The sequence below is a fragment of the Ascaphus truei genome, chromosome 17 (assembly GCF_040206685.1).
Source record: "Ascaphus truei isolate aAscTru1 chromosome 17, aAscTru1.hap1, whole genome shotgun sequence".
NCBI lineage: Eukaryota > Metazoa > Chordata > Amphibia > Anura > Ascaphidae > Ascaphus > Ascaphus truei.
The window spans coordinates 17,285,079-17,299,375 of NC_134499.1; the positions used below are offsets into that span (position 1 = coordinate 17,285,079).

The 14,297-nt window shown below is 49.5% G+C and overlaps 1 long non-coding RNA gene across 1 annotated transcript in view; it reads left to right on the forward strand.

Moving 5' to 3' along the window:
- Positions 1-14,297, forward strand: part of LOC142468021 (uncharacterized) — a 59,520-nt gene that overhangs the window by 24,473 nt on the left and 20,750 nt on the right. The window lies entirely within an intron of this gene.

A 14,297-nucleotide genomic window follows, 5' to 3' on the forward strand; every position in this document is an offset into this window, starting at 1 on the left:
ATGCACAGCACAACCGCACCTCTGCGCACCATAACCCTTCCCATGTCACTGGGACTCCCCCACAGCCCAGTACACAGGATCAACACGCAGAGCAAGATGGTGGCACTATTCTCAAGTTCAATTCCAACACACACCTTCCTGTAACACTCTCTCCAACACACACCTTCCTGTAACACTCTCTCCAACACACACCTTCCTGTAACACTCCAACACATACCTTCCTGTAACACTCTCTCCAACACACACCTTCCTGTAACACTCTCTCCAACACACACCTTCCTGTAACACTCTCTCCAACACACACCTTCCTGTAACACTCTCTCCAACACATACCTTCCTGTAACACTCTCCAACACACACCTTCCTGTAACACTCTCTCCAACACACACCGTTCTGTAACACTCTCTCCAACACACACCGTCCTGTAACACTCTCCAACACATACCTTCATGTAACACTCTCTCCAACACACACCTTCCTGTAACACTCCAACACACGCCTTCCTGTAACACTCTCTCCAACACACACCCCTTCCCATGTCACTGGGACTCCCCCACAGCCCAGTACACAGGCTCAACACGCAGAGCAAGATGGTGGCACTATTCTCAAGTTCAATTCCAACACACACCTTCCTGTAACACTCTCTCCAACACATACCTTCCTGTAACACTCTCCAACACACCTTCCTGTAACACTCTCTCCAATACACACCTTCCTGTAACACTCTCTCCAACACACACCTTCCTGTAACACTCTCTCCAACACATACCTTCCTGTAACACTCTCCAACACATACCTTCCTGTAACACTCTCTCCAACACACACCGTCCTGTAACACTCTCTCCAACACACACCGTCCTGTAACACTCTCTCCAACATACACCGTCCTGTAACACTCTCTCCAACACACCGTCCTGTAACACTCTCCAGCACATACCGTCCTGTAACACTCTCCAACACATACCATCCTGTAACACTCTCCAACACACACCTTCCTGTAACACTCTCTCCAACACATACCTTCCTGTAACACTCTCCCCAGCACATACCTTCCTGTAACATTCTCTCCAACACATACCTTCCTGTAACACTCTCCCCAGCACATACCTTCCTGTAACATTCTCTCCAGCACACACCGTCCTGTAACACTCTCTCCAGCACACACGGTCCTGTAACACTCTCCAGCACATACCGTCCTGTAACACTCTCCAGCACACACCGTCCTGTAACACTCTCTCCAACACACACCTTCCTGTAACACTCTCTCCAACACACACCGTCCTGTAACACTCTCTCCAACACACACCGTCCTGTAACACTCTCCAACATACACCGTCCTGTAACACTCTCTCCAACACACCGTCCTGTAACACTCTCCAGCACATACCGTCCTGTAACACTCTCCAACACATACCATCCTGTAACACTCTCCAACACACACCTTCCTGTAACACTCTCTCCAACACATACCTTCCTGTAACACTCTCCCCAGCACATACCTTCCTGTAACATTCTCTCCAACACATACCGTCCTGTAACACTCTCTCCAACACACACCGTCCTGTAACACTCTCTCCAGCACACACCGTCCTGTAACACTCTCCAGCACATACCGTCCTGTAACACTCTCCAGCACACACCTTCCTGTAAAACTCTCCAACACGTAAAGTAAAAAAACCTTTTTTTGGCTTCATTCATTGTAACATCGCCGGAAGAAGAGAGCAGTGTATTTTGAATACTCACACAAATAAAAGCATTTTGTTAGCCACAGAACGGTATAGTCTATTCGTTTTTGATGATATATATATATATATCATCAACGACACAGACACAGCTATATATATATCATACATATGAGATTCCCAAGTTCATTATTAAGTATAATCCCTGTGCTTATTTGATCAAAGAACTCTGAACAAACATTGGGGAATCCTTAGGAGCGACCCGTATATTGGTTCAAAGTTGCCTGGGCGGATTCCAGTGGTCTTTAAGAAGGCTAGGAACATTAAAACATATTGGCGCCCAGTCAATTCAAGTCAGTAAAACCTGTTAATCTAGTGGAGAGGTTATTTGCAAGTGGTAACCATAAATGTGGAAGAGGTCTCTGCAATACATGCAAGCACCTTAAACCAACCCAGGAGATTGTTTCACACAGCAATCATTCAAAACATCCAGTAATAGACCATATCACCTGTCTATCTACATATGTTGTGTATGCAATCTCTTGTTGTTGTGGCCCACAATACATCGGTAGGACGATGTGTACATTGGCCACACGGTTTCTTGAACACCGTCGCAATGTTATAAGGGGCTTCCAGATGCATAGTCTGTCCAGGCATTTTCTGGAAAAACATCAAAAAGATCCAAAGACGATGTCCATTATGGGTCTGGAAGTTGTCCCACCCTCAATTTCAAGAAGCTGTGTGCCAAGGAAACATTCTGGATCTACACTCTGGGCACCCTGTCACCAGAAGGGTTCAATGAGTGCATAGATGCGAGTACGATCATCCAGTCCTTTCCCAGGTCCCTCTGTCCCAGTCTAAGGAGTCTCATTCGGTCGTTCTCAAATAGTCAGCAGGTTTTTGTTTTTTTCTCTCGATTTTGGTCTGATACCAGAATGACTGGTATATAGTCATTTAATTAATTACATTTTTTTGGAGTGTAGTTGTGTAGTTTTGGCTCCGCTGACTTCCTCTTCTTGTTTTATGTATATCTCTGTTAATGTGACAGGGTTCAATGCATCATGTTTTCCTGTAATTCACTGCATGCGCTGTACCATTAGTGTGACCCTTTTCATGCATATTGCATCCCTGTCAGGTTTTTTTCATCATTTATATAGTATACTAGCTGATATACCCGGCGTTGCCCGGGATGTAATTTTGGGGGGGCGGGCGACAGGGTTGGGCTTCCCCCACTTCCCCCCTTGACAGCTAGGTGGGTGACTGAGTTGACCGAGTGTGTGGGTGACTGAGTGGGTGGGTGAGTGGGTGGGTGACACTTGACTGAGTGGGTGGGTGACACTTGACTGAGTGTGTGGGTGACACTTGACTGAGTGGGTGGGTGACACTTGAGTGGGTGGGTGACACTTGACTGAGTGGGTGGGTGACACTTGACTGAGTGGGTGGGTCGGTGACTGGGTGACTTTTTGGGTCGTGGGTGGGTCAGTGACTGGGTGACTTTCTTTGGGTCGGTCTGTGACTGAGTTAATTTTTGGGTCGGTGACTGGGTCGGTGACTGGGTGACTTTTTCTGGGTCGGTGACAGGGTCGGTGACTGGGTCGGTGAGTTTCGGTGAGTGGGAGGGTTGGTGGGTGAGTGGGTTTTGGTCGGTCGGTGAGTGGGTCGGTCGGTGAGTAGGTGGGTGGGGTGAGTGGGTGGGTGGGGTCGGTAACTGACTGGGTGGGTGAGTGGGTGATGGAATGGGTGGGTGAGTGGGTGGCTGACTGGGTGTGTGGGTGACTGGGTGGATGGGTGACTAACTGTGGGTGAGTAGGTTGACTGAGTGGGTGGGTTGACTGAGTGAGTGGGTGACTGAGTGGGTGAGTGAGTGACTGGGTGGGTGAGTGACTGGGTGGGTGAGTGACTGGGTGGGTGAGTGACTGGGTGAGTGATTGACTGGGTAGGTGAGTGACTGGGTGAGTGAGTGACTGGGTGGGTGAGTGACTGGGTGAGTGAGTGACTGGGTGGGTGAGTGACTGGGTGGCTGTGTTGGTGGTTGCTTTGACTGGGTGACAGTGGGTTGGTGGGAGATGGTGGGTGGGAGACGGTGGGTGACTTACCTTGACCGGGTGGTGGTTCCTGGCGGCAGATGGTCCCCCTCCTGGCACTGATATCCCCGTGGCATCTGGCTATTGCAGGAGGTGGGTTCGGGAAGTTGGTGGGGGGGCAAGAGTGGCAGGAGGGCCGCGCCGCGCTTCCCCTCCGTTCCTCGTTGGGAGCGAGGGGGGAGGAGCCTGGAGTTTGCGGCTGGGGCAGGAGGGCCGCGCCGCGCTTCCCCTCCGTCCGGGAGCCGGTGCAGGGCGACGCACGTGAGGGTGAGTGCAGGAGGGCTGCGCCGCGCTTCCCCACCGTCCGGGAGCCGGTGCAGGGCGGCGCACGTGAGTGTGATGGTGCGGCTGGGGATGTTGCAGAGCGTCCGGGTTTGGGTGAGACGGGGGGGGGAGGAGTGGTATTTGCACCAGGAGGGGGGAACGTGAGCTGCGGTCCGGCTGAGGGGGGAGAGTGAGGCCACCAGGAGGGGGGGGGGGGTGTGTTTGTGTGTAGATGGTGAGCTGCGGTCCGGCTGACGGGGGAGAGTGACGGGCACCGGGAGAGGGGGTGTGTGTGTTGGTCAGAGGCGCACGTGGTCACATGTGAGGAGAGTGTGTGTGTGTGTCTCTTCTCCCTGCCTGGCCCACATGCCAATGAGCTTTCCAGCCGACATACACACACAAACATTATTTGAGACATATATATAGATTAGAACAGATCACCACATCACCTTTGTTCTTTTGGATTTCATCTCAATCAGAGGTTAAGTTTCTCCAAAGTGTTGCTCTTACAATTCGCTCGTGAAGGGAAAAGGCCGCGTTTGCGCAAGTGAAGGGAAACAAAAGCGTTTGCCCTTGTGCAGGGAAAAATCCGTGCATGTGCAGAGAAACGGACGCGTATGCGAATGTGCAGGGAAACGGCCGCGTCTGCGCATTGTGACATAGTACTAGAATATTAGGCAGAAAGTGGGGAAAAAGGGAAAAAATGTTCCATTCCTCAGTTTCACATTTGCTGAGACTGTGGGATGGAAACTCCAGGCCAGAATTACAGTGGTTCTGGTTTTCACCAGTTAGTTTGGCTGCTTTAGTCTCTCTCTTAGAGCCTGGAAGGATGCTGCTGCTCCCCAGGGTCCAGTTTGGGTCAGGCGGCCCCCGACGTGTTGCAGCATCTGAGAATCTATTTGGATGCTGTCCCCATCTGACAGTAAAGGATTCAATGTCCTATCCGTGTGTTATTTAAAGTTGGTAACTGGCTTAGCCAGCCAACATTGCAGATAGGGATATGCTGTGAAAAAAACTAACAATAGCGCTCTAACACACCCTAAATGTGACAATATACAATTCAACCACATATGTGTAAATAATAAAGCAATGTGATAATAATAACAATCAAGTGATCTAAAGAAAAAATTAAGAAACTTAGAAACAAACTGCAACCCTTGATAAAGACGGTTCCACTCGTCTTGCATCATCCTGATGAAGCCGTAACAACGGCGAAACATGTAGAGTGTTTCAGCCCATACCAAAGAGGAAGATCAACTGAGGTCCACCCCTGTCATCAGATCCGGAAGTTTGCTTAACAACCGGAAGTGACGCAAAGGGAGTGCCTGGCGTGGACGCGAGAGTATTGCGGTGGAGCAGAGGATAGTGAGGAACTCAAAAGGATCGCGACCAGATGAGCATCCACTACCTATAATATCATACTGCCTACCTCGATCATATGAAGTGTAAGCCTGCATTTTTTTAATCCCTTTTAATACTAAATACCATCTGCACTATATGGTCTCTTTTCTTCTTTTTTTCTCCTTGGAGGTTGGGGGCTGGTGGCTGCTGTATACACAGGGAACATCCACCCCTTAAGTTGGATGACTGCCTGAATTTGACTGCTTTATTGTGAGTAGTCATTTTTGAGCTTTGTTTGCACAAATTTATTCACAACAGTATTACACTATGTAGGGATATGCTGTGAGTTAGACTCCTGACAGGAGTAGATGTTTGTTTTTATGATTTCTTCTGTTTCTTAAAGTGACAGTGTTTAAAATGTTTAGTGTCACTAATGAAAAAATAAACCACTGAAGGTTGTGGGCTGAGTGCCCCTTATGTGTGTTTACACGTGTTTGTTCCCCTTTTCTACAAATTAAACCCTAGACGACTGTGTCGCGAAGAGCCTGGGCAAGCGGCAGCGCTACACAAAGGGAGCCGTTTGCCAAGGCATGTCCAGTTAAACGGTCATGTCTGCACATGTGCAGGTAAACGGCCGCGTCTGCGCATGTAAACGGCCGCATTTTCGTATGTGCAGGGAAACGGCTGCGTATGCGCAGAAAAACTGATGTGAATTTGCAGCGAAACGGCGCATCTGCGCATGTGCAGGGGAAGTCGCATCTGCGCATTTGCAGGAAAGCGCCTGCGCATGTGCAGGGTAACGGCCGCATCTGCGCACTTACAGGGAAGCAACTGCACATGTGCAGGTCAACGGCCGTGTCTGCGCATGTGCAGCAGAACAGCCGCGCCGGCGCATGTGCAGCAGAACGGCCGCGTCTGCGCATGTGCAGCAGAACGGTCGCGTCTGCGCATGTGCAGCGGAACGGCCGCGTCTGCGCATGTGCAGCGGAACGGCCGCATCTGCGCATGTGCAGCAGAACGGCCGCGTCTGTGCATGTGCAGGGAAACGTCTGCGCATGTGCAGGGAAACGTCTGCGCATGTGCAGGGAAACGTCTGCGCATGGGCAGGGAAACGTCTGCGCATGAGCAGGGAAACGTCTGCGCATATGCAGGGAAACGTCTGCGCATGTGCAGGGAAACGTCTGCGCATGTGCTGGGAAACGTCTGCGCACTTACAGGGAAACGTCTGCGCATGTGCAGGGAAACGTCTGCGTGCGTTCTGGGAAATGTCTGCGTGCGTTCTGGGAAATGTCTGCGCACGTGCAGGGAAACGTCTGTGCACGTGTGCAGGGAAACGTCTGCGCATGTGCAGGGAAACGTCTGCGCATGTGCAGGGAAACGTCTGCGCATGTGCAGGGAAACGTATGCGCATGTACATGGTGGACAGATAGAACCCCTATAGAAAGCACTCTGATCCAGTGTGATATGGTGAAATTCTTAAAATGACTTTATTAAATGACACTATCGTTAAAATATTGGGGTTTAAAACAATGATTAAATAGTACCAAGTGATTCTTACTCTCTGGATAAGTATATCCAGATGAGTGTACAGTGGTATATTAATGTCCAGTGTTAGGATATTTCACCGGCCCTAGTAGTCCTCTATGGAGTGGGTCTGCTAGGGTTATGATATGGAGGTAACGGCAATTTTAGCCACAAATGTAGTGCCCCTGTAATTTAGTACTAATAGGTGCACTAATAAATGGGACCTGTACTATGCTGTTAAGTTGCTACAGCTATTAGTACATTATAGATACGATGTAACGAATCTAGGTCTTGGTGCACCTAATGTTGTGTTCCTAGCACTAACTCCTATGTTGGAGTTTATGAGTATAGTAACGTAGTGCTTAACACATATAAATTCCAAGTATAGTAGGATGATACTCGAAAGAACATTAGTACTGTGAGATATATTGCAGGTGAATATGGTGGCACTGCTGTAACTACTGTATAAGCTTATACTGAGTTATCAGCTGAGTACTGATCCTTGTAGGGTCCATATACCGGTCAACTTGAAAGACCTTCCCCTAATTGGATCAGTGCTCCTCACATGTGGTGGTAGTCTGGCACTCCAGGGGTTAATTCCTGGTTTGGTTGCCGTTTTGCTTTGTATATTTCCCCCTTAAGCTAAATGCTGTGGTAGGGGATTAGCATTCAGGCTTCCTATGTTAGTGTAATAATATACTGCCAGAATTGCTGTGTGCCGTTACTGTTGGGTGACTTTTAAGATCATTGGATCTTATGACAGTCCATTACTGTGCACGGGCTGGGACACGCTGACTCTCTGAATCTCTCTGAGTCAGTGTATATGAACTCCGGTGCCGCGCGTGCACGTGACCACGAGAGACCACGCATGAACATAGCTGTTTACATTAGTATACTCCTTGAATTCTGATGTAATTTAAATTTTTTGCCTGTTATGTATTATCCCCTATATGGGAATAGTATTGCTACATAAATGATATATTAGGGGTCCATTAGGGTCCATATATCTTTATTCATGCTATGATATTATTCTTTATATATATATTAATTTCATGGTTTGGTATATTATTTAGATATTTCCCTGTATGAGTTTAGATCTGATATGTTATAGGATATATGAGTCCCTTGGGTCTGGCAATGTCTAGTACTTAGTCACACATATGTATAATCAATCTCCTTCAATTCAATGAGGCAATAGTTTTTATTAGGCACTTTTAGAGTGTATTAGTATTGTTAACAATTGTATTGAGTTTTAAGCATCAACAGCTGATGAGGGGCGTTCTGTTGATTAAGCAGCATTGGTTCGTGTATATAAATAGCGGACAGACCCCTTCTCAGTACCGCCCTTTGAGAAAGTCACCCGCCAAGTGACGAAACGCGTAAGGGAGCGTCATTACGTCAGACGCTACGACATTACGTCATTATACAGCACAGAGAACAGACCGAGACCTGCGCCGGTGCTACGGAGGCTTGAGGAATACAGAGCCACACTTTCCTGAACTCTCTAAGGACGTTTTATACCCGTTGGCCTTCTCTACTAGCTGGGACGCGGACCCATCCTGTTCCGAGATCGGACTGCATTAAGGAAACAAAGCGAGAACCGGATGGTGGTGATTATAATCACACAATGCTTTTATGACTTGTACCCTTGTGAGTGCATTTTAACCACCCCCCCTACCCCTCTTCCCCTCATTAAATTACCTTTTTACGCTATGGGGCGTGCGCTCTCTCCTCTCTTTTTCTTTTATATATATATATATATATATATACATATGACATTCCCAAGTTCATTACTAAGTATAATCCCTGTGCTCATTTGATCAAAAGAACTCTGAACAAACATTCGGGAATCCTTAGGAGCGACCCGTATATTGGTTCAAAGTTGCCTGGGCGGATTCCAGTGGTCTTTAAGAAGGCTAGGAACATTAAAACCATCTTGGCGCCCAGTCAATTCAAGTCAGTAAAACATGTTAATCTAGTGGAGAGGTCATTTGCAAGTGGTAACCATAAATGTGGAAGAGGTCGCTGGATTACATGCGAGCACCTCAAACCAACACAGGAGATTGTTTCACAAAGCAATCATTCAAAACATTCAGTAATAGACCATATCGCCTGTCTATCTACATATGTAGTGTATGCAATCTCTTGTAGTTGTGGCCCACAATACATCGGTAGGACGATGCGTTCATTGGTCACACGGTTTCTTGAACACCGTCGCAATGTTATAAGGGGCTTCCAGATGCATAATCTGTCCAGACATTTTCTGGAAAAACATCAAAAAGATCCAAAGACGATGTCCATTATAGGTCTGGAAGTTGTCCCACCCTCAATTTTAGGGGGGGGGGGGGGAATAGGTTCAAGAAGCTGTGTGCCAAGGAAACATTCTGGATCTACACTCTGGGCACCCTGTCACTAAAAGGGTTCAATGAGTGCATAGATGCGAGTACGATCATCCAGTCCTTTCCCAGGTCCCTCTGTCCAGTCTAGGAGTCTCATTCGGTCGTTCTCAAGTAGTCAGCAGGTTTTTGTTTTTTTTCTCGATTTTGGTCTGATACCAGAATGACTGGTGTATAGTCATTTAATTAATTACATTTTGAGGGAGTGTAGTTGTTTAGTTTTGGCTCCGCTGACTTTCTCTTCTTGTTTTATGCATATCTCTGTTAATTTGACAGGGTTCAATGCATCATGTTTTCCTGTAATTCACTTGCACGCGCTCTACCATTAGTGTGACCCTTTTCATGCATATTGTATTCCCGTCAGGCTTTTTTAATCATTTATATAGTATATTAGAACAGATCACCACATCACCTTTGTCCTTTTAGATTTCATCTCAATCAGAGGTTAAGTTTCTCCAGAGAGTTGCTCTTACAATTACCAGTGCCAAATTTTTCTTTTTACATCTTTCTTTTTATTGGGTTTTAAAGCTGCAGTTCAGTATTTTTTTTTTTTTTACTTCAATAGTTTCATGTGGGCAATCTCTAATTACCTAAAGAACTGCATAGCTGGCGGTCAATTCGTTCTCCGTCTATTGATCGGCAAAATTTGGCGACATCTTTAAATATGGGGAATGTAAATCGTTGCTAGAGTACAAGCATGCTTGTTAAAATAGAATACAAGAAAATTGGTCTATCAAAGTTGTTTTTTTTAAAACAGAAAATGCTAAAAGTATTTTTTCTTACTACAGAACTGATTTATTAAAAAAAACACACATGCTGGATATTGCCTGAACTGCAGCTTTTATGATGTGTATGTTGATGATTGAGATTGCATTTTATAAACTAGCAATGCTATGATTATATGATTCATATCAGTGGTGTACTGCTTAATATATGTATTCTGGCTGTGCATCCACCAGTGCTATGGTTACCACCAGACTCTTGACAAGCACAGAGGGAGCACGATTAAGAATTCTAATTAATCAATTACTATCAGCTGAGCCCAGTGCTTTAAGAGGATGGTGGATCCATCAGCTTTTTAGCCTCTGAAGAAGTTGTTAGGATACAACGAAACGCGTAAATCCCCAGCAAAACGGCGCTTTCATCATGGGACGTGTGAAGCTCAGTAAAGGATAACCCGGCTTACTAACCGTGGATCAGAGAGAGGAATCTGAAAAAAACACGAGTTCAGTTACAACGTAGCCGGGGGACTGAGCTTGGTGTACACCGATACTACTGCGGGTGATGCAGAAGACGCACAACACGGACTACACATGTGGAAGCTGTGTGAAGTATATACAGCCGAACTGTGGACTGACTGAGTATTAGGCTGTGTCCATGCCAGCGCTGAGCGGGCGGCGCTTGCCGCGTTAACATAAATATGTAAGTTCCCGCGAGCGCTCGTGCGCGGGCACACACGCTGACCCGCGCTCGGCACTTACCAAAAAAAAAAAGCTGTGTGTGCTGTGCACGCGCATAGTAAGTGAAACTTCTTTGACTTTTGTCACAGAAATTGTATTTGTGTTGGTGTTGGTGATGTTTTAATTAAAAATCAAAATACAATCTCAAAGACAAAACGCAAATAAATTTGACTTAGAATGCGCGTGCTCGGCACACATCCCCTGTATTAGCTATTTGCACTAAGTGTGAATTCCGCGTGTGACTGAGAGTGTGCGTGTGACTGAGTGTGCGTGTGACTGAGAGTGTGCGTGTGACTGAGAGTGTGCGTGTGACTGAGAGTATGCGTGTGACTGAGAGTGTGCGTGTGACTGAGTGTGCGTGTGACTGAGTGTGCGTGTGACTGAGTGTGCGTTTGACTGAGTGTGCGTGTGACTGAGTGTGCGTGTGACTGAGCGTGTGCGTTTGACTGTGCGTGTGACTATGCGTGTGCGTGTGACTGCGTGTGCGTCTGACTGTGACTGAGAGTGTGCGTGTGACTGAGAGTGTGCGTGTGACTGAGAGTATGCGTGTGACTGAGAGTGTGCGTGTGACTGAGTGTGCGTGTGACTGAGTGTGCGTGTGACTGAGTGTGCGTTTGACTGCGTGTGCGTGTGACTGAGCGTGTGCGTGTGACTGAGCGTGTGCGTTTGACTGTGCGTGTGACTATGCGTGTGCGTGTGACTGCGTGTGCGTCTGACTGTGAGTGTGACTGAGTGTGCGTCTGACTGTGAGTGTGACTGAGTGTGCGTGTGACTGTGAGTGTGACTGAGTGTGAGTGTGACTGAGTGTGCGTGTGACTGAGTGTACGTGTGACTGTGAGTGTGCATGTGAGTGTGACTGAGTGTGTGTGACTGAGTGTGCGTGTGACTGTGAGTGTGTGTGGGGGTCTGGGGGGGTCAGTGTGTGAGGGTCTGGGGGGGTCAGTCAGTGTGTGTGGGGCTCTGGGGGTCAGTGTGTGTGGGGGTCTGGGGGGGTCAGGCAGTGTGTGTGGGGGTCTGGGGGGGGTCAGGCAGTGTGTGTGGGGGTCTGGGGGGGTCAGGCAGTGTGTGTGGGGGTCTGTCAGTGTGTGTGGGGGTCTGGGGGGTTCAGTCAGTGTGTGTGGGGGTCTGGGGGGTTCAGTCAGTGTGTGTGGGGGTCTGGGGGGTTCAGTCAGTGTGTGTGGGGGTCTGGGGTGGTCAGTCAGTGTGTGTGGGGGTCTGGGGGGGTCAGTCAGTGTGTGTGGGGGTCTGGGGGGGTCAATCAGTGTGTGTGGGGGTCTGGGGGGGTCAGTCAGTGTGTGTGGGGGTCTGGGGGGTTCAGTCAGTGTGTGTGGGTCTCTGGGGGGTCAGTCAGTGTGTGTGGGGGTCTGGGGTGGTCAGTCAGTGTGTTTGGGGGTCTGGGGGGTCAGTCAGTGTGTGTGGGGGTCTGGGGGGGTCAGTCAGTGTGTGTGGGGGTCTGGGGGGGTTAGTCAGTGTGTGTGGGTCTCTGGGGGGTCAGTCAGTGTGTGTGGGGGTCTGGGGTGGTCAGTCAGTATGTGTGGGGGTCTGGGGGGGTCAGTCAGTGTGTGTGGGGGTCTGGGGGGGTCAGTCAGTGTGTGTGGGGGTCTGGGGGGGTCAGTCAGTGTGTGTGGGGGTCTGGGGGGGTCTGTCAGTGTGTGGGGGGATCCGGGGGGGGTCAGTCAGTGTGTGGGGGGGTCCGTCAGTGTGTGGGGGGTCCGGGGGGGGTCCATCAGTGTGTGGGGGGTCCGGGGGGGGGTCCGCGCGGGTTGCGCCCGGGTTTTTGTACCACCGCTTCCTGGGGGGCCCGCAAACGCCCGAGTCACTGGAGGGCTGAATGGCGCCGCTACCAGCCGCTTCTGCGCATGCGCGGCATGGCAGCGGTAGTGGAAGTTAGGCGGGCCCATGTGTGGGCTGGGAGGGAGGTCCCATTCGGGTAAGGAAAGGGTGGGTGGGGGGCTGTCCCGGTCGGGCGGTCTCTGCTGTCCCGGGCAGCAGACGGGGACACATGTCAACAGCCGTGGCAGCGGGCGGGGAACGGCGCCGCTGCCAACCGCTTCTGCGCATGCGTGGCTTTTCTCCAGTCCCCATGATTACTGAGCATGCGCGGCTTGGCAGCGGATGTGCGGGGGGAATGGCGGCCGTTAGGAGCGGCGCCGGCGGCTAGCGGCGCCGCCGCCGCATATGTCATCAGCCATGTGGGGGGAGTGGGGGCCATTAGGAGCGGCGCCGGCGGCTATCGCCGCCGCCGCCGCATCTGATTTGTGGAGCGGGTGTGATGTCAGTGTTGGGGTTGGGCTGAGCCAGAACACAGCCCGGCCTCAACTGCCAGCACTGACGTCACATCCGTTTCATTTCTGTCTCCACAATTCATTTTTGCCCCAGTTCAAATGAGGTGCCACTAAGGAAGTTTCACTTCAAAAATATATACTTCCCCGCGCGCTCAGCTGGCCCGCAATGCTGCCCCCCCCTTCCACCCCACGCGCGCTTGCGTAAATCGGAGGACACCCGGCGCTCATGCTTGGAGCGCTCTCCAAGCATGAGTGCGCTCAGCGCCAGCGTATTTTAAGTTAAGCTTCTTTGTCTTTTGTCACATAAATTGTATTTGTAATGATGTTTTTAATTAAAAATCAAAACACACTTTCAGTGCCAAAATGCAATGATTTAGCTATTTGCACTTCTATATTTATAGTAACTGTGAATTCCTTGTGTGTGTCTGTCAGTCAGTCAGTGTGTGTGTCTCTCTCGGTGTGTGCAGCCCTCACTCTCCCCCCCTTTCCCAGCGGAGACACATGGGGGTCTAAGTCCCCAGCCCGGAGCAACCCCCGCTCTCTCCCCCGCCCCCCCCCCGGCAGAGACACGGTGGGTCCAAGTTCTCCTGGGCCGGAGCAGCCCCCACTCTAAGCTTCTCTATGGCCACTGCGTAACATGTCCGCCATCACACCCACCCCCAGATAATGTTCCAGCGCCCCCTCTCCTGTCCTCACCCTCCCCTAACCCCCCTCCCCATCAAGTGCGTCGGTTTCTTTTATTAGAAATGGGGGAATTGTAAATAGTTTTGCTAGTTGTACTTCTATATTTATAGTGTGCGTGTGCACGTACCTTGCATGTTTTGCACTGGGTGTTTTGTTTATTATAAATGGTAGATTTGTAATGGTTTTTATTATTTGTACTTCTATATTTAGTGTGTGTGTAGGGCGGCGTCTGCGCATGTGCAGGGAAAGGGCCGCGTCTGCGCATGTGCAGGGAAAGGGCCGCGTCTGCGCATGTGCAGGGAAACAAAAGCGTTTGCCCTTGTGCAGGGAAAAATCCGTGCATGTGCAGAGAAACGGACGCGTATGCGAATGGGCAGGGAAACGGCCGTGGCTGCGCATTGAGACATAGGGCCTCATGCAGTAAGCGCCGATAAGGCTTTTATCGGCATTTTCCCACCAAAATTTCATTTGCGATTCAGTAAGCGCCGATAAGTGGTCAAAATCGGCATTTTGTCTTCCCGATAAAAATTTATCGGCATGCGGCTGCCGATAACCCACTTATCGGCACTTTTCGGCT